The sequence below is a fragment of the Chlorocebus sabaeus genome, chromosome 11 (assembly GCF_047675955.1).
Source record: "Chlorocebus sabaeus isolate Y175 chromosome 11, mChlSab1.0.hap1, whole genome shotgun sequence".
In the NCBI taxonomy this organism is placed as follows: domain Eukaryota; kingdom Metazoa; phylum Chordata; class Mammalia; order Primates; family Cercopithecidae; genus Chlorocebus; species Chlorocebus sabaeus.
In genome coordinates, this window is record NC_132914.1 from 38,152,726 (window position 1) to 38,171,782 (window position 19,057).

Here is a 19,057-nt window from a genome sequence, read left to right on the forward strand (position 1 = left end):
GAAGCTCAGGAAAGTGCTGGGTGTCTAGTTATGCCTGGCCCATCCCTCCCTCTTGGGGCCTCAAATGACAAGTCATCAAACCAGTTTCTCTCCAGCGAAGGATCCTTGATCCCATAGCAGCAGGTTTGGGTTTCAGGCACTGCAGAGAACCTTTGCAGTTGGGTTTAGCAGCTACCCAAGTCTGCAGCCTGCGCTGGTCCTGGGGGTGAGAGTGATATCCCTGTTGTCCAATCAGAGACACGGGTTTCCATGCGGTCCCCGCCCCACTTTCCCCGCTGCCCCAATAACCGCCCTAAAAGGCCGGGCTTCTCCTGTCAAGTAGCCAGGGTGGGCTCCGCCGAGGCGAGGAGGGGCGCGGGTGGGGAGATGCGCTCCCAGGTGTTTGCCGCGGAAGTGGGAAACCTGTAGGGTATGGTCCAGCTGTGCCGCACCGAGGCGAGCAGGAGCAGGGAACAGGTAGGAAGCCGGACTTTTCCTTCTTTGCAGATAAAATAAAGAATGCGCATTTCCATGCTGTTGCTTCCCTTCCCCCAGCCCCGCCCCGCCCTCGTCACCCCCACATCTCCTGTGGACGCTGCAGCTCTCGCCGTGAAGTACGGCGCGGGAAGGACTGGGGCGGAGGTAGCTGGGGTGCGGGGAAGCAGGGGTGCGGGATGCCGGAGACCTGAGGTGCCGGACAGGGCAGGACGGCAGTGCCCTAGGAGAGGGCTCCGAGCCCGGGGTCTGTGTCTCGTTAACTTTCCTCTCGGAGGCTGCCACCGCCGCCAACGCCAGGAACTCGCCCCAGGGATGCCATATCTCCTCGGCAGGGGAGGGGTGGGGAAGCAGAGAGGTCGGCAGCCCGGGGCGCGCAGATCTTTCGCTCCCGACGCCGGCCCGCACCTGCTAATCTTCCCCATCCCACCTGGGCGCCTGGCTAGCTCATACCCGAAAACCTGGGAGCGGTTGCGGAGAGGGGAAGAAGGGACTTGTTTGTCCCCTGGCCCCTCTGTTAAGATCTAGCTCCCTTCAGGAGATGGGGGTGGGGAACAATCCCTGCAACTCGAAGGGCACGTTCCGATTAATCACATCTCCGTTGAGAAGGCACTGGCCCTTCTCCACGATCTGCCGCAGGCGGGAGGGAGAGACCGCGGAGCCACTGCCCCTTCCCTCCTAGCCTGGCGCTGTCTATGGGAACCACCTTCACACCTAGTTTCTGAAAGGTGGGTTTGGCTTCAGGGATTCCCAGGGAGTCAAGTGATTGTGCCCGGATGAGCTCCGAGCGGCTGCGAGGCTGCCTCCCTAGGTGACCGCATCTGGGTAGTAGGGGTTGGCCTAGTGCCGGTTCCTGCAGGAGTCAGATTGCTGGGAGCAGTAGGCAGAAGAATTGCAGAGAAATCCGACGCGGCATCACCCTCTGGGACTGATGACACCCTGCTTTGAAAATTCCTGAAAAATTGGGATGATGGGAAGGAGGAAGAGGGGATAGCTGTGACCTTTCCTTATTTATTTATTTATTTTCATGCCAGACCGGGCATGGGTATTCGTACGTGTGCTTATGTGTGCACATCTCCAAGGTGGAGCTATATATAGCTCCTGCATACCCAGCCCGGCTTCCCTGCTGCTGAGCCGGCTGCCTTGGCCTTCTCAAGCAATCTGGAAGCACTGAGTGGGAGGGGCAAAAGGGAATCCAATTCTCCATTGGGGGAAAAGCAGGAGAAGCATTCAGACTGCTGAAAGCCTGCGTGAAATAATGTTTTTATAACTCACGTAAAGATCAATATTTCATATTTCATGTTTTCAATATGTCATATTTCATGTTTTCAATATTTCAGTATTTTGAAAACATTCTTAGAGTGCCCATATGATCTTCATCCATTTCGCTACATTTTTCAGTTTTCTAAGTGTACATATGAACCTTACCAGCCCGAATTGTAACACAAATCAAATTAATACATGCCGTATCTGGGATATTTTATTAGACTCGGCATAATGGTTTGGTTATTTGGTAGTAAATTTATTTGAGTGATAACTTATAGCTAACAGCATTTGGGGACCTGGGAATGGATCCACCCACTTTCCAGGACTAAGGAACTGTTAGAACCCTTGCGGGTGTAGATTTGATGTATTTCTTTGTACAGATTTTACTTGTGGACCTGATATTTAAATTTGTACTGCTTTTTCATATCACATCTATTTGTATTACGTGGACTTTCTTTTATAGATTGATGTATGTGCATTTATCTTTGCCATTCCCCGAAATTATTTATTCCTGATGATAACCTTTCCGTTTTCACAGATGAAGAAACTAAGATTCAGAGGACACAAGTGATTGGTTTAAAGTCTTCTGAAAACTTGAATATTCCAACAACCTACAGTGTAATTATACTGCATAGCAGTTTCCCCTCGAATAGAATACATTTTAGCTTCCCAGGATTTTTGGTCCTGGTAACAAAATGTGGTCAATGTTGATACCAGAAACAATATAAACCAAGTTTATTCAGTTGTAGCCTGACATGTATCCCTACAAAAAATTAATTCTGTGTTTTAAGAACAAAATTCTAACTTGCCAAGTCATTTTGAAGATAAATGATTTAATCTACCAAGTTATCATCACAGGCAGTGCGAGCTGGCTTTTAATTTTGCTCTGCAACTTCCTAATGATCTGATTTGGAGCAAGTTAATTAAACTCTGAGAATTTGTTTCCTTGTCTTCAAAAGGAATTTTATAGCATTGAATTTTCAGGTTGCTATGAGGGTCATAAAAAAGTATGCATGTTTCTATCATGGGGATGGGCACATAGTGGGTCATTAATAAATAGAGCTACTACTGGTAATTTTAACAATACATAATTATTGTACATTGGTTGATACATTGGTATGTATCAACTAAATGCATTTTAAAATTCAGGGTTCTAACAAAACGATCACTCCTCTTCAGAATCTCTAGTAGACTATTTTCACTTGGAAACTTAATCATGCTTAGTCTTATTTTGTTGCTTAATCCTCATTTGTATATCTGATTTGTTTTCTAATTAGGAAGTACTTTGCAGAAAAAGACTATGCTTATAATCTTTTTGTATACCCCACCGCATTGAACACAGTCCTATAATAAGTAGCCTTAAAGATTCTTGTTCAGGAAGCATCATCCTAAGAAGCTAGATGGGTGCTGCAATGATTTGGGGATAATTTTTTGGTAGAAGGCTGTGTATTGGGAGGAAACTATCCTCTCCATGAGGAGTAATGGATGACATAAAGTGTTTCTATATCCTTCCATAGAATGATTCAGTTTTCCAGTAGGGGCTATGGCTATGTACTGGTTCTATGTATTCTCTTGTATCTTGTGTCCCTTGAGACCAAGTAGAAAGAGCTGAAATAGACAATTTATATTTCGGAATACAAAATATGCTCTGTAATTGCCTTATTTCAAAAGCATCAACCAATCCTTCAATTTCCATCTATTTCTACATGCAAATTGGCCATGGTTTCTATCATATCTCACAACCTATTCTAACTCACCAGTAAGCTCCTCCTCCTCAATTCCAATGTTTGTTTTCTTTTTTATTGGCGTATTATTCATTGTTCTCTTCTGACCTTTTATTTTCCATATTGTCCATCTTGTTCTTGAAATTTTGCTGCTTGACACTACAATGCTCTGATACTATACTTTTTTCTTAATTTTTCTAACTTTCCTTTCTTTGTCTCTCTCTTAGCTTCTCTTTCTACTTCTAGCTTTCAAGCAAATCCCCCAAATTGATGACAATTTATCTTACTGAAAATAAAGTTCTCCTTCTGCATTTCCATTCCTAATCTTCCTCCCTTTAGCCATTTCCTTTACACTTATCCTACTGGCTAAGAGCACAGGCTTTGGGAGGAAGCCTGCAGGTGTTAATATTTAGGTATCACGATGCAGTTAAGCGAATATCAGCAAGTCAATTGGGGATTATCATAGCATTTACATGAGAGGATTTTGTGATTTTTAAAATATTAAGTGAGATAATGCATGTTAAACATTCAAAATAGGGTTTGGCCCATGGTAGTTACTCAAAAAGCATAGCTATTAATAATAGAAGTGCTGTTTATAGCAATTGTAATGTACAAGATGAAAACCGGTTTTCGTTTTTCCCCATGGATAGGCATCATTCATAAACTGGCTTTTATCAATGGAGACTACAACTTTATAGGCTTTTTTTTTTTTTTTTTTTTTTTGAGATGGAGTCTCGCTCTGTCACCCAGGCTGGAGTGCAGTGGTGCGATCTCGGCTCACTGCAAGCTCCCTCGCCTCCATGGTTCATGCCATTCTCCTGCCTCAGCCTCCCGAGAAGCTGGGACTACAGGAGCCCGCCCCACGCCCAGCTATTTTTTTTGTATTTTTAGTAGAGACGGGGTTTCCCTGTGTTCACCAGGATGGTCTCGATCTCCTGACCTCGTGATCCGCCTGCCTCGGCCTCCCAAAGTGCTGGGATTACAGGCGTGAGCCACCGCGTCCAGCCAGTTAGTTACTTTTTATGACTTTCTTTCCTCTAGGTCAAGTGTTCACCATATAGTCAGTAATTAATTCATTTTTATTTTCAACTCTAATTTGTATCTTTCTCTGCTTATTCCAGCACTACTTTCATCTGGCATTCCATGCCTGGATGAGTGCAGTAGGCATATTATCAAATCTTCCAATATATACGTCTATCTGCTTTAATCTAAGATGCCATGTATTATTGGTATAATGTGCTTTCAATTTTCATTAATGCTTCTATTTTCCTTTGAAACTTTCACTGTACTTTAGTTCAAATCTTAAAGAGCACTGAGTTTGGAGCAGGAGACTCAAGTTCAATTCCTGACAACAGGACTGATTAGTTGTGTGACCTTGGAAATGTAGCAGCAGGAGGATGGGGCATTATTTCACTTCAATAATATGAATGACCTACTGTGTAAAGTTACATTCAAAAGTCTATTTAATATCACATTGAAAATAGTACTTTATTGTTATAAGGACATCTGGAATCATTAAAGAAATACTGGGAATAAAGAAAAATCCACCAAATTCCACAAAACAAAGAGATCCTATTTCAATCTTCCAGTCTTATTTCTATTAATATAAATATTTTTCAATTATAGATTTGAGTTTATAGTGAACATTCACTTTTGTTAGCTTTTTAAACTTAATATACCATAAACATTTATTCATTTCATTTAATATTCTTACTAGCCATGTTTTTTTTTTTTTTGGCTGCCAATATTCTATAATAGATCTTTAGATTTTTTTCAGTTTTGCACAGTCATGAAAATGAACCTTTATATATATTAATATTTGCATTTCTGACTATTTCTTTATGACAGCTTCTTAGAAGTTACCCAGGCAAAAGTGTGAATATTTTTAGCTTCGTAACACTGGCAAATTGCTTCCCCCAAAATGTAAGCACAGATTTATACTCTACCAGTGGTTGTACCAGTTTGGCCATACTCTCATTAACACTTGGTACTATTTTTAAAAATTGGGATCATTTTGACAGTGTAAATTATGTATCTAGTTTTCTTCTGAGTTATGGTTCACATGATTTTGGATAAGTTCAAAAATGTTATTATATTTATTGGTTCTTTGTATTTCTTAATTTGTGGATTTCATTTGACTCTTTATTGGAGTGTTCATATTTTCTCATGTAATAGGAAATCTGTGGTATGCTGCAAAAATTTTCCTCACCTTGTTCTTTGCATTTTAAAAAATGCTTTCTAACACAGAGAAATGTATAGCCTTACTGTAGTTTATAAATCTATTTGCAGTAGTGTCTCTTTGTAGCTTTCAGGTTCAGAAAACTTTCTACCACTTAACGGAGAATTGAATATAAAAACAACATATGACGGTGCTATTGCTGAACTTCTTTCCTCCTTTGAAGCAGAATCTGGCTTATGTATATGATATGTATATCCCAGTGCGAAATGGCTCCTGGGGACACATAAAATTCACTCAGTCTATTAAGATTCCATTATTCTTTAGGCAGCTCCCCATGAAGTGAATAGTACCTTAATTCTTTCTGAGCTACTATTGTCCATTTCAAAAGAGCCACAGGGCAGAATGCACTGTGGAAGATATTAATGGCCAGGTTACTCAGCCAGAGCAGGGCACTTTGTTTGCACAATTATCTGAATGACTCAGGCACTAAATCTGCTTCTGCCAGGATTATCCAGATGGTCCTTAATTCACTAGATAATTGTTCACCCCTGTACTTGATTTTGATGGTGTAGACCTGAGCATGTCATTGCTTTTCCTTCCCTGTTTTGTTACCGCTCTAAATGCTTAGTGCTGGTTGCATTAGTTTCTATTATGAGAGGCAGGTTGCCCGGTTCTTCAGTGCATAGGTGTTAAGAGTTATGCAGAGCTTTGCATGAAACCTAGCTCAGTCAGTTACTAGCAGTGTGCTTCGAGGCTGGCCACTTAATTTTTTTTTTTTTTGAGGCGGAGTCTCGCTGTGTTGCCCAGGCTGGAGTGAAGTAGCATGATCTCGGCTCACTGCAAGCTCTGCCTCCCGGGTTCACGCCATTCTCCTGCCTCAGTCTCCTGAATAGCTGGGACTACAGGTGCCCGCCACCATGCCTGGCTAAGTTTTTGTGTTTTTTTTTGTTTTTGTTTTTTGTTTTTTTTTTTAAAGTAGAGACGGGGTTTCAGCGTGTTAGCCAGGATGGTCTCGATCCCCTAACCTCATGATCCTCCTGCCTCAGCCTCCGAAAGTGCTGGGATTACAGGCGTTAACCACCACGCCCGGCCATGAGGCCAGCCACTTAAATTTTTTTACAACTTTGTTTTCTGTGTAAAAAACAGATATTCAGAGTTTGAAGTTCCTATTTCTTTCTCCTCTCTCATAGTCACCTTCTCCTGAGTACATTCTATATGTCATAACCACAGTTGTCTTTCTAAAGTCAATCTCATCGTATGCTTCTTCTGCTGAAAAATTTTTAAGTTCCCCTTTTGTTGTATTAATAAGATGTCTGAAATCTTTTGCATTGCACCTAAAATCCTTTATTAAATGATACCTGGTAACTTCTCTAGATTCATTTTCTCATTAGTCAAATTTCTCCCATCTCCAGTCTCCCACAATGTCAATCAACTGAACTGTTTGCCTTCTCCTAATGCATCTTGTTTTCTCTTTTCTCCCAACACCCTCCCATGTTCCCTATGTTCTATTCTCTCCCATAAATAACCTGTTTTCTTGTCTGCTTTTTAACTGACCTAACCTTTTCATGCCTTGGATCAGGTGCTACCATTTCTTGGGGGACTTCCCTGAATTCTCAGTCTTAAATTTTGACTCCCACAGTAACCTGTGGATATCCTTGCCATGTCACTTACCATACTACATTGTACTGATTGTTTACTTGTCTCTTGCCCCCACTGTAAGTCCTGGAGGATAGAGGCCATACGTTATTTTTCTTCGTGTCTGATAGAGGACCTGACATATAGTTGAAACTTAATAAACATTTTCTGAAGAAATGAATAAAAGAAGGTTAAGACTAAATTGGTTTTTAGGATTTCAACGAATGAAAGATTCATATCTTTACCCTGGAAACCAATCAATAAAAACTAAAAATTATATCAATCTTCACAATATTTCAAAAATTAACTTCCTGGTTTTGTTGATTTATACAGGATAAATAAGAGAGATTTTATTTTTTAATGAGGAATTTTGTAATGAAAAGCATGCCTAGGACAGCTAATAATTCCAAATTGCTAAATCAGTCAATAAATATCTTTTAAATAATTCTGCATTTTAAAAGGAAAGAGGAATGTATAGTTACATGGATAATGTAGATGTATAAATTTAGCTGTGTAGGAATTAAGTAACGGCAAAGTAAATTTCACTTTTCTTTATTTAATAGAAGGTCTTCCATTGGTGTCATCTTTGGCAGATTACAAAGTATGGTCACATGCGTAGCCTTATTTGATCCTTCATAACAGTCTTGAAAGTTAGATTCAACGTCGTGGTTATCCACATTGATAGATAAAAAAAAATAAGCTCAGAGAAGTAAGTAATTTGCCGAAGGTTACACATTAGTGGTAAATCTGGAAAAGTAAGATGATCTAGCTCATAGTTGAGTATCCTATGTGTTATGCTTGGCCCAGAACATTTCACTGAGAGATGACTGGCATCATTTTGTCTAGGTTAAGGACAACAATCTTGATAATAATAATCCCCTTAAAGTCCTGAGCAATCTAGTAAAAATGTATTACATTATACCTATATAGGGTTTTTGCTTTGATTTTCAGTAATCTGAGAAGAAATCAACTGACAGAACATTTTGCTTTAGACACATCTTTAAGTCTTACAGTTACTTGCTCATTTAGAACACACACACACACACACACACACACACACGCACACACCATATTACCCTTTTCAGTTTGTTTGTTTTGAAGTACGTGTCTTTTTATGTTAGGTGACAAGTACAATGCTCTTTCCCTTACTTTTTTTTTTTTAACTTGAGTTATTAAAATTTTTTTTTTCAGCCGGGCATGGTGGCTCATGCCTGTAATCCCAGCACTTTGGGAGGACGAGGTGGGCAGATCATGAGGTCAGGAGTTTGAGACCAGCCTGGCCAAAATGGTGAAACCCCATCTCTACTAAAAATACAAAAATTAGCTGCGCGTGGTGGCGCATGCCTGTAATCCCAGCTACTCAGGAGGCTGAGGCAAGAGAATCTTTTGAACCTGGGAGGCGGAGGTTGCAGGGAGCTGAGATCGCACCATTGCACTCCAGCCTAGGCAACGGTGAGACTCCGTCTCAAAAAAAAAAAAAAAAAAAATTCTGGATTTTCTTAATTTAGTAGACAATGTTCAACTTTAGTCTTCAGTTTTTGGCTTAGCATATGTTCAGTGTAATCTTGGAGAACCAGAGGGGTCAAATGCGTTTTTTAGGAAATAGTGCAAGCGTTGAAAAAGAAATTTATGAAAAATAGATGGGTAGTTAGAATGGTGATCTATCCTAGTTTGAAAATTATAAACACCGAGATATAAGATTGATTTTTCAAATTTGACTTGTGCAAGTGTCTTCTCTATAATTGTACCTCAGTTATTAACAATCACTTATTGAGCACTCACTCTGTGTTGGGCATTTAAAAAAATGTGTTGCACATGACCATCTTAACACTTTGCAAAACCAGTGAAAAGGTTTTTTAAAGTGTATTATTCCAATTTTGCAGATCAGGAAAGTTAGTTATTAAAAAGTTAATGTGTGCAGAGGCTAGAATTCACACCCAGATTGTCTGACTCTGAAGCCCGGGTTTTTAAATTACTGTGTTATTCAGCACCAACCCAGGGCTCATGAGAGCTGGTTTTAGTATTTTGTGAGTCACAGTTTAAAACTCTGCTATTCTAAGTGACCCGAATCTATCCCTGGACCCTTAAATAAATTTAGTATTAATACAAGGAATTAAATCATTCTAAATTTGCATATGTTTTATTTATGAATATCTTATTAATATCTTTCACGACAGTAATTTACATGGTGCAGATTCCCAAGCATGAATTGGACCATTACAATGTGTCATTTAAATATACCTCTAATGGGCCAATCATTAGAATTTTGACGCAAGCACCAGAAGTTTTTATGCATTTCTGCCCTAATTTTGCTTTCTAACATCTCAAACGATAAACAGTAATTCTCTCCTAAGGCTTCTAATCTGATAGTATTTAATTGTCATGGTTACTAAAAGTACAGATTTGCTAACTGTAACAGATGAGATGAATATTATAAACAATATTTATGATATTCTAGCTTGAAACTCAAGCTGTTTACGTGACAGAATTTTATATCAGATAAAACTTTCCTTTGTAAATTATTTTTATACATTAAATGCAGTATAATTTAATTTAAAATATTTGTAAATGCCTAATGGATTGACTTTATTTTTCTTTTGGTCTATTTATATTATTTTGGAGAACATAACAACTTTCAGAATATTTGAAAATTAACCTGCTTTCTCGAAAAATGTTATTTTCAAATTTTGGTTTATGCACAAGTTGAGTGGTAATGAACCTAAGACATCAATTTTCAGTAAAACACTGTATTATTACATTCTTTCCTCTTCCCTTTTTAATTAAAGAATAGCAGAAATACAGAAAACATTTGGCTCAATGAGCTATGACAAAGTATTCATACCTATGAAAACAACACTCAACTCAGAAGAAAGAATTTTGTCAGCACCCAGGTACCCCTCTTCCAGCCCCGGTTAATCACTATCACCTTACTCTTATCCAAAGGTAGCTTCTGACTAATAAGACTGTCGAATAGTTCTGTCTGTTTTTGAAATTTATATAAGTGGAATCATGAAGTACGCATTTTTGTATCAGATTTTTTTTTTCCCCAGAGACAGGGTCTTGCTTTGTTGCCCAGTCTGTTCTCAGACTCCTGGCCTCAAATGATCCTCCCTGCTCAGCCTCCCAATGTACTGGGATTACAGGCATGAGCCATCATGCTTGGCCAAGATTCCTTTTGTTCAAAATTTTTTGTGAGCTGTGTCAATATTCGTGCATGTAGCAATAATTTATTTTTATTGTACTGTAGAATTCCATTGAATGAATGCCCCCAAAATATACATATTTATTCTGTTGTTGAATACCTGGGTTGTTTCCAGTTTTGTGTTATTACTGATAGTTCTCCTATGCATGTTTTCAAATTTGTTAGACATTGTTTTTCTTTTTTCTCTTTGAGACGGAGTTTCACTCTTGTTGCCCAGGCTGGAGTGCAATGGTGCGATCTCGGCACACCACAACCTCCACCTCGCAGGTTCAAGTGATTATCCTGCTTCAGCCTCCTGAGTAGCTGGGATAACAAGAGCCTGCCACCACACTCAGCTAATTCTTTGTATTTTTAATAGAGGCGGTTTTTTTCACCGTGTTGGCTAGGCTGGTCACCAACTCTTGACCTCAGGTGATCCACCCGCCTTGGCCTCCCACACTGCTGGAAATACAGTGTGAGTCACTGTGCCCGGCCCAAAATTGAATTATACTATATATGGTGTTCTGCCACTTCCTTTTATTTTGGACAACTTTTTCTTTCCACATGTTACAGTGCCAACACATTCTTTTCAGTACTTGCATAGTATCCCTTTGCATAAAACACAATTTATTTGTCTCATTGTTGGAACTTTGGGTAATGTTTCCAATGTGTTTTAAAAGAGTGCTAGAAAAACATTATTCTGCGTGTAGTTTTGTATATTCCTGGGAATATTTTTCTAAGATATTTCTTGCTAGTCAAGAGATGTGTATATATATATATTTACAGATTATTAAATATTATATTATATAATGCATATATTATGTATTATATATATTATATATATATTATTTATATTTACAGATTATTGGTATTTCCAAGTTGCCCTTTAAAGACTATAGTGATTTACATATAATCCTAGAAATATGAATAAGAATGTCTGCTTTTGCATATTCTCCCTAGTACTATTATCAGTCTTTCAAATACCTTTGGATTTTATATTTCCAAATCAAATTATTACTGAAAAAATAATATAAATGAAGCATAGCTGTGTGCTAAAGAGATCATAAAACATAAAAATTGGTATTTCCCTATAGACTACATTTTGCTATTTTATATAAAAATATTTCAGTTATTTTTGGAATTGTAAAAACATTTCAGTTTATTTAAGTGGATCCTAAGTTGTTTTATAAAATTCAAACCAAAACTCCCCTGCTTTCATTGTTATTTTTAGTATTACAACTTTTCAATGGATAAAGATTTAAATCTACATTCTGGCACTTAGTAGATATGTAATTTTGGAAAATTTACTCAGTTCCTCTTACTTTGAGTGCTTCATTTTCTGAAGTCGTGAAAATAGACATGAAGTTAAGTTTGTTGTATCAGTCTCATCTGATTGTTTTCCAAGTTCGATTTAGGTAATTAGGCTACTTAGGCAGGTGCCTGTTTCTCACTGACCTATTTATGACCCTCTCAGAGCTGCTTGATCTTCAGTGAGAAGAGTTTCTAGACATGTTTCTTATGAATAATCTACAAAGTAGTCTCTTCTGCTAGCTAGAAATGGAAAGAAGTGATGTGAATAATATTTCCTTCTTTCCTTCGTTTATATTGTTGGTGAGAGGAGGCGGGGAGAGAGAGAGAGAGAAAGAAAACAGAAACACAGATCTACCATGTGGTAGACATTGCATTGGGGCTGGAGATATAGTAATGATTAAGTGAGACTTTTTCTTGCCTTTAAGAGTCTTCTAAACTAAGTGTGTGAAATAGATAAAAAGGTAGTTCAAAACTGCGAATGGGTGCTTTGATCCAAGGAGAGCCAACATCTTCTTGTCCTCTGCAGAGGACAAGTAAAGACTTGGAAGCAAAGAACAGCATGACTGGTTCAAATAACAAAAACAAATAAAGAAATATGGTATAGTATAAATTGTACAGTAGCAAGATATGTGGCTAAAGAGCAGAAAAAGAAAGTTTCCTTAAAGTGTTGAAGTATGTGTCTTATTCTCAGAGCAACGGTTCAAAGAAAGGCAGTGATTTAATCAGATTTCATAATTATTTTAGGATTTAGTGACGTAAAAGAAAGATACTAGATATGAAAGGACTGTAATTTCAAAAATGTTAAAGAAAATAAGTCTAGATTTGAAACAGCAAGTGTAGATCATTCACTTGATAAGAAATTTTGAAAAATTGGTAGGCCCATACTCTCCAAATCATCTTTTAATAAAATCTAGTAGTAAATGTATTATTGACTTCATCTTGCTGTTAGGTATGTTATGAAAACTCTCTTTGAGTAGTTAAGAAAAGAAAATTAAACATAGAGTCATATTTTTTCATCTTCATCTTTTTCACAGCTTCTTTGATTTCACAGCTTCTTTCTTGATTTTGGCTAAGACACATATCTTTTTAAAAGCCATAAAAATTCACAGATGTCCTAGACTTAGGATTTCATCCCTAGCTACAGCTTAGAATACTACCTTGCTTATTTTTATAAACACGTATGGTTTCCTGTTTATATACAATCATATCTGTTATGGGGGTATAAGAAATAGTCATTTACAATATGACTAAATCACTAAGGAAAAGATGTACAGTAAAACTCGGATTTTGGAGATATTTTAAACTGATGGTTTCTGTAAAATGCTATTCCCTGTATCTTCTCATGCCTCACATCACCAGACTGAGAATTTTTTTTGTCTTATTTAGTTTTACAATGGTAAAGTGATTAGTTGTAAAGAGGAAAAATTGCCATTGCTACTGACCTAAATGATTATGTTAGTCATACTGAAATGTGCTCAGAGAATCATTGCTCAGCATATGAAAAGCTTATCCCTGCAATAAAAATCCCTCTATTTTCTGATACTCTGATAACATTATATATTGAGAAGTCACAAAGATTTACTGATATATAGCAAGTGTAATTTCTTCTTTGTTTCTTCTTTACTTTCTGTCTCTTTTTAGTGCCTTCAGTGTTCAGGGAAGAGTCATGCCAAGGTATATTGACAATACGGGTCCTTTTTTGAGTGTCCAAAAACAGTGGTATTTCTCAGTTAGTGATTACCTATTATTTGATTTGTTAGGGAATTAAAATGTGTCAGCCTTTTCTTCAGGATTTTGTTTCATCCAGAGAATATTTTCCTTCACAATTGCTTGCAGTGTCCTTTGACTTGACACCACTATTTGAATTCTGATGAATTACTTCTGCTTCATGTTTGCCATAGACCTTCTGCTCAGTTTGCATATGCTTATATACTTTATCATAAACTTCTTTGCGTTTGAGGTGGGGTAAGCACTGTTGATAATGGGTAGTAATAGAGAATTTTTCCATTTACATCAGATCATAGTTGTTTTTTCTTTTTTTTCAATGTTTAATAATAGGTTTTAGAATTCTGGGCAAAAGTAACTTTTTTTTTTTTTTTTTTTTTTTTTTTTTTTTTTTTTTTTTTAAGGTGTTGTGTTTGTCCATTCCTGCATTGCTATAACAAAATACCTGAGACTGGGTAATTTATAAAGAAAAGGGGTTTAATTGGCCCACGGTTCTGCAGCCTGTACGGGAAGCATAATGCAGGCATTGCTTCTGAGGAGACCTCAGGTAGCTTCCAATCATGGTGGAAGGTAAAGAGGGAGCAGGCATCTCACATGGCAGGAGCAGGAGCAAGAGAGAGTGGTGGGGAGGTGCTACACACTTAAACAACCAGATCTCAGAAGAGCTTACTATCTTGAGAACAGCACCAAAGGGTTGATGCTAAACCATTCATGAGAAATATACCCCTAGGATCCAATCATCTCCCACCAGGTCATATCTCCAACATTGGGTATTATGATTTGACATGAGATTTGGGTGGCAACACCGATCCAAACTATATCATTTGATGCTTTAACCAGGGAGAAATCTTTGCCTGTGTTTCACTGTATATCTGGAAAACTTCTGCTCATTTTTCAAGGTTCCTCTATGCCACATTTTCCAGGAAGCTTCTCCTGGTCTGACTTCTCCTGGGCAGATTGAAACCTCCCTCATGTGTTCCTAGTGTACCTTGTGTGAACTTCTGACATCGCCCCTATAACACTTCATTAGCCATACTTCTGTCCATGTCTCCCTTTCTTTACTAGATTGTAAGAGTGGAGAATATGTCTTTTCAATATTTATTTTGAACCTTCAGTGCCTAGAACACTGCCTCAAACTTATAGGACCCCTCAAAACACAGTAATGTTTTGGGTTTTTAAAAGTAAACAAAGAAAATATTTTAGAAATGGTATTTTCTAATAATATTTCGTATTCTGAAAATCCCAGAGGAAGCTTGTCTATTTATTAGCAGATGCCCACACTACTTACTTCTTCCATATTGGTAGTTATGATCATGATAATATATATGCTGTATAACTGATATATTATACGGCACTGGCTGTTCTCAATATTTACAGTTCATAAGAATTACCTGAGATTGTTAAAAAGGCAGAATCCTGACGCCCATCCCTACAGATTCTGGATTAGTAGATCTGATACGGGACCCAGGAATCTGCATTTCTAGCAGTGTCCCTGTTGCTTCTCAGAGCATTTTCCAGAAACAAAAATTTTGATCAACCTAGATGGAGTTAATGCTTGTGCTTCAACAAAACATACATATAAAGACGTGTGCGTGTGCGTGCCACATGCACACACACACACACACACACACAAACACTTGTTCAGATTAAGCCTATAGAATAATTTTTAAATACCTCAAGGATCACCATAATGCCAGGGCATCACCACCATTACTTCTTTACCTTATTCTGTTCACTGCTTTTCTCCTCTTCCTCTTTCTTTTTTTTTCTTTTTTTTTGAGACGGAGTCTCGCTCTGTCGCCCAGGCTGGAGTGCAGTGGAGCAATCTCGGCTCACTACAAGCTCTGCCTCCCGGGTTCATGCCATTCTCCTGCCTCAGCCTTCTGAGTAGCTGGGACTACAGGCACCTGCCATCATGCCCAGCAATTTTTTTTTTTAATTATTTTTTAGTAGAGACAGGGTTTCACCGTGTTAGCCAGGATGGTCTCAATCTCCTGACATCATGATCTGCCTGCCTCGGCCTCCCAAAGTGCTGGGATTACAGGCTTCCTCTTTCATTTCTATCATCTTCCTTCTTTTCTAACAAAGGATGGCTTTTTACAAACATTGCTAGCCAATCTGAGCATCCCTTTCCTTTCGTGTTAAATACTAATTTATTTCAGTGCACAAAATGTTCTAATCTACTGTGCTTGTCCAGATATGTTTTTTGATGACTGATAATGGGTGACTGATTTGTCTCTAAAGAAAGTGTTTCATTGTGAGATGAAGAGGAAAATATGAGGGAGAAAAAATATTTTGGAGTTTTCAGTTTCTTGGGTGGCCATTGGAAAGATAGTTTCTAGACTGCTAATTTTAATGTAAGATATTTTTAGTCAACCAAATTCTCAACATGGCTGCAAAATGAAGCATAATTTATGTACAACTAAGAGCAAAGGCTACTTGCTGTAATTTTTATGTAACTGTTATCAAAAATTGATGCTTTATTTTATAATATTAACTCTTCCAATGGCTTTTTATTCCTAGGTACTTCTCTCAAGTAGAAACTATATGATCTAGAATTTTGAATATAATTTGAAGTTACATTTTCCACCATTTATTGAATTTTACATTAGAGAGAAATTATGGTATATTACACATACTATGCTTTTACTTTGGAAGTCAAAATTGTACCACTGAGACTCTCTATTAACATTTGTTCATTAACTATTGAGTTTCTGGCAAGCTATGAGCATACCTTGGAGTTTTTGTGGGTTTATTCCAGACCATTGCAATAAAGCCAGTATTGCAATAAAGAGAGTCACACAAATTTTTTGATATTGCAGTGCTTATAAAAGTGATGTTTACACTATACTGTAGTCTATTATGTGTACAATAGCATTATGTCTAAGAAAATGTACACACCTTAATTAAAAAATACTTTGTTACTAAAAATGCTAATAATTGTCCGAGCCTTCAGCCAGTCATAATCTTTTTGCTGGGAGAGGGTCTTGCCTAAACACTGATTTCTGAGGACTGATTTAGGGTAGTGGTTGTCAAAGGCTGGGGTGGCTGTGGCAATTTCTAAAAAGGTGACACTGAGGTTTGTGAAATCAGTTGACTCATCTGTAGCATGCAGTGCTGTTTTATAGCACTTCACCCACAGTAGAACTTCTTTCAAAATTGGAATTGATCTCTCAAATCTTGCTACTGCTTTATCCACTGAATTTATGTAATATTCTGAGTCCTTACTTGCCATTTTGACAATGTTCACAGCATCTTCAACAGGAGTAGATACTATCTCAAGAAACTACTTTCATCTGTAAGAAGCAACTCCTCTTCTGTCACAGTTTAATCATGAGATTATAGCAATTCAGTCAAATCTTCAAGCCCCACTTATAATTCTATTTCTCTTGCTATTTCTACCACTTTTGCATTTATTTTCTCCACTGAAATATGGAACTCTTCAAATTCAACTTCTTTCAAACTCCTGTTAATACTGATACTTTGATTTTACTTCCTCCCAAATGTGCTTAATGGCATCTAAAGTAGTAAGTTCTTTTTAAAATATTTTTAATTGACTTTTTCCCAGATCCATCAGAGGAATTACTATCTATGGCAGCTAAAATCTTATGAAAGGTATTTCCTAAATAAAAAAAAAAAAAAACCCAAAACTTCAAAGTCAGAATTACCCCTTGATTCATGGCTGCAGAATGGACATTATGTTAGCAGACATGAAAATGACAGCAGTCTCTTCATACATCTCCCCCAGTGCTCTTGGGTGACCAGGTGCATTGTCAATGAGCAGTAATATTTTGAAAGGATTGTTTTTTTGGAGCAGTCGGTCTCAACAGTGGCCTTAAAATATTTAGTAAACCATGCTGTAAACAGATGTGCTACATCCAGACTTTGTTGTTCTATTTACAGAGCACAGGCAGAGTAGAGTTAGTGTAATTCTTAAGTGCCCTAGAATTTTCAGAATGTTAAATGAGTATTGGCTTCAGATTCAAGTCAGCAGCTACATTAGCCACTAACAAGAAAGTCAACTTGTCTTGAAATTTTGAACCCAGGTATTGACGTCTCCTTTTTAGCTCTGAAAGTCCTAGATGGCATCTTTTTCCAGTATAAAACTGTTTTGTTTACATTAAAATTATGTTGCTCAGTGTAGCCACCTTCATCAGTGAGCTTAGCTAGATCTTCTGAATAACTTTCTGCAGATTTTACATCACCACTTCCTGCTTCACTTCACATTTTTATGTTATGGAAATGGCTTCTTTCCTTAAACCTCATGAACCATCCTCTGCTAGCTTCCAGCTCTTCTTTTAGCATTCATAGAATGGAAGAGAGTCAGGGCCTTGCTCTGGATTAGGCTTTGGCTTAAGGGAATGTTGTGGGTGGTTTGACTTTGTATCTAGGCTACTCAAACTTTCTCCATTATCAGTAATAAGTCTGTTTGTCTTTCTTATTTGTGTGTACACTAATGTAGTACTTTTACATTTTTTTCAAGAATTTTTCCTTTATATTCACAACTTAGCTATTTGGCCAGGAGCCCTAGGTTTTTTATTAGCTTTCCGTATAGCTTCCTTACTCATCTTAACAATTTTTAGCTTTTGATTTAAAGTGAGAGACGTGGGACTCTTCCTTTCAATTGAACACTTGGAGGCCATTTTATTTGACTTTTTCCCAGAACCATCAGAAGAATCACTATCTATGGCAGCTAAAATCTTATGAAATCTTATGAATCTTAGAGGCCATTGTAGGGTTATCTGAACTAATTTCAATATTGTTGTCTGAAGGAATGAGAAGGCCTGAGGAGAGGGAGAAAGATGCAGGCATTAACTTTGGTGTAGCCACCGGAACACCTATTGATTAAGTATCAATTAAGTCTTACATAGGTGCAGTTCATGGCACCCCAAAACAATTACAATAGTAAAATCAAAGATCACTGATCACAGATCACCATAACAGATAAAATAATAATGAAAAAGTGTGAAATATTGTGAGAATTACCAAAAGATGACACAGAGATAAGAAGTGAGCTCATGCTGTTGGAAAAGTAATGCCAATAGACTTACTTGACATGGGGTTGCCACAAAACTTCAATTTGTAAACAAATGTAATATCTGTGAAGTGCAGTAAAGTGAAGTCCAATAAAATGAGATATAACTGTACTGATAAATTTCCACTTATATGGAAATCTAATATCTGATCTAAGGTGGTAGATATGAATATAGGATCTTGTATTCATTTAAGATATTTTTTGAGTACAGACTTGTAAAACAGTGTTACAACTGTTTTTAAATATATTATTTATTCATATTATCCTCTGTTTCTAAAAGGAATACTGGAATACCAAGGAATTTCTTGTTGGTTCTTGCAAATATACAGGTAGAGACAATCTTACTGTTCTCAACAATTATTTTCTCTCTTTAGATTTCATAGTATAATTCACACATACGCTAGTTATTTCTATTTTTGAATTTTAAATTCAGCCTTTCTCCACATGCTTTTGGAACCTATTCTAGAAGAAGACACTAATACTTATATTACCAAAAATATCACTCTGAGGTGCAATATCTTAGTTAA

General features: G+C 37.5%; 1 protein-coding gene across 2 annotated transcripts in view; it reads left to right on the forward strand.

Moving 5' to 3' along the window:
• Window positions 1–301: 301 nt before the first annotated feature.
• CNTN1 (contactin 1) overlaps window positions 302–19,057 on the forward strand; it is a 399,377-nt gene continuing 380,621 nt past the window's right edge. For both annotated transcript variants that reach the window (XM_073020625.1, XM_008002892.3), the window contains exon 1: window positions 302–456. The gene's annotated coding sequence lies outside the window, so the exon portion shown is untranslated. The remainder of the gene's footprint in view (window positions 457–19,057) is intronic.